We start from the raw sequence: 1,334 nt of genomic DNA, 5'->3' as shown, positions 1-1,334 counted from the left end.
TATCATTGACTTATTTTCCTTCTACAAACATAAATCTCTGTATGCTCAGGTGATGATTTTTTTAAATGGTGGTAAATCAGATTCTATTTGAGGGATAAGAAGAAAGGAAGGAAAGTAACAGTTTAAAAGTGGTTTTATCATTGTTTTGTCCTATTATTTCCTAGTATGTTGGAAATTGAATGAGATTTAGCTGTTTCAGTCCATAATAGATACTAGGAGCACTTTCTTAGTTTTTAAGAGTTTTATTTTAATCCAGTATATGTTAAATTCATATTTAATAAAATGCATGCTCTGTATCCATAGGTGTGGACTGGACCCTGGGCACCTCACATGAACAGTGTGCATATGAACCAGCTTGGCTGATGAGGATCAGCTTGTTAGCCTGCAGATTCCTTTTCATTCAGAGGAAATCACAAGTGGCCGAAAAAAAATTTATGCTCCCAAATCATTCTACTGATGTGCTTGACTGAAGTGTGTAGGCTTTTTGCAGAAGAACTTACTAACTGACCTATTTTCTGTGAACATTTGTGACTGCCCATTCCCCATCATCATCCGTTTTACCTTAGTTAGCATTTTTCTTATCATTTTTCTTTTTTTCTTTCCCTTTTCCCCTTTGGACATAACTTTCTGTTGAAGCTGTTCTTTGGCTGGTTGGTTTAGTACTGTAAACTGCTTCTGAGCAAACACGGAAATTTAGCAAAATTATGTAAACTTGATCCTGAAGTTTTAGAATGGCAAATAAATGTACAATTGTTTACATAACAGAAAAGGCTAAGCAGAAAGTAAATTTCAATATGTCAGTATAGAGGCTCTACTTTATGTAGACTTAAATTAATGTGAGATATGTACCTTCATATTCAGAAATCTGGATGTTTCCTTCATACATTAAACTATTAATAAGCATAACTTTTCTACTTGTGTAATTTAAGTATAAAGTAAAATAATGGGCATTATCACTGGATGTTTCCCTAAAATGGCTTTTAAAATACCCATCTTGCTCTCTTTTGGGTTTGTTTGTAGCAAGGCACATATAGAAGAAGAAATTTCTGACTTTTTCATGTCTTTTTATTACCTTTTCACACTTGTAAAACTAATACACACTTATCTCTTCACTCTTTTTTTCCTCTCCTCACCTTTATCACTAGTACCAGTAAATTCTCTTGCTGATAGTGAAAAAATTTTGTAAAGATTTTCACTGTAATGGCTGCTATAGAGAGATGAAGCATCTTCATCATCACCAGGGGTTTCTTCTAATTATAAAATGTTTAGATTCTCTGAGAACTTAAAAAGCCACCACTGTTCCCAGTCAGCATATACAAGCTCTTAATATATTG

General features: G+C 33.4%; 1 protein-coding gene across 1 annotated transcript in view; it reads left to right on the top strand.

Annotated features, from left to right (window-relative positions):
• ANKRD17 (ankyrin repeat domain 17) overlaps window positions 1–1,334 on the top strand; it is a 123,206-nt gene that overhangs the window by 109,240 nt on the left and 12,632 nt on the right. The window lies entirely within an intron of this gene.

The sequence above is a fragment of the Propithecus coquereli genome, unplaced genomic scaffold (assembly GCF_000956105.1).
Source record: "Propithecus coquereli isolate 6110/MARCELLA unplaced genomic scaffold, Pcoq_1.0 Scaffold64, whole genome shotgun sequence".
In the NCBI taxonomy this organism is placed as follows: Eukaryota; Metazoa; Chordata; class Mammalia; order Primates; family Indriidae; genus Propithecus; species Propithecus coquereli.
This window is presented reverse-complemented; position numbering and strand designations above follow the sequence as displayed.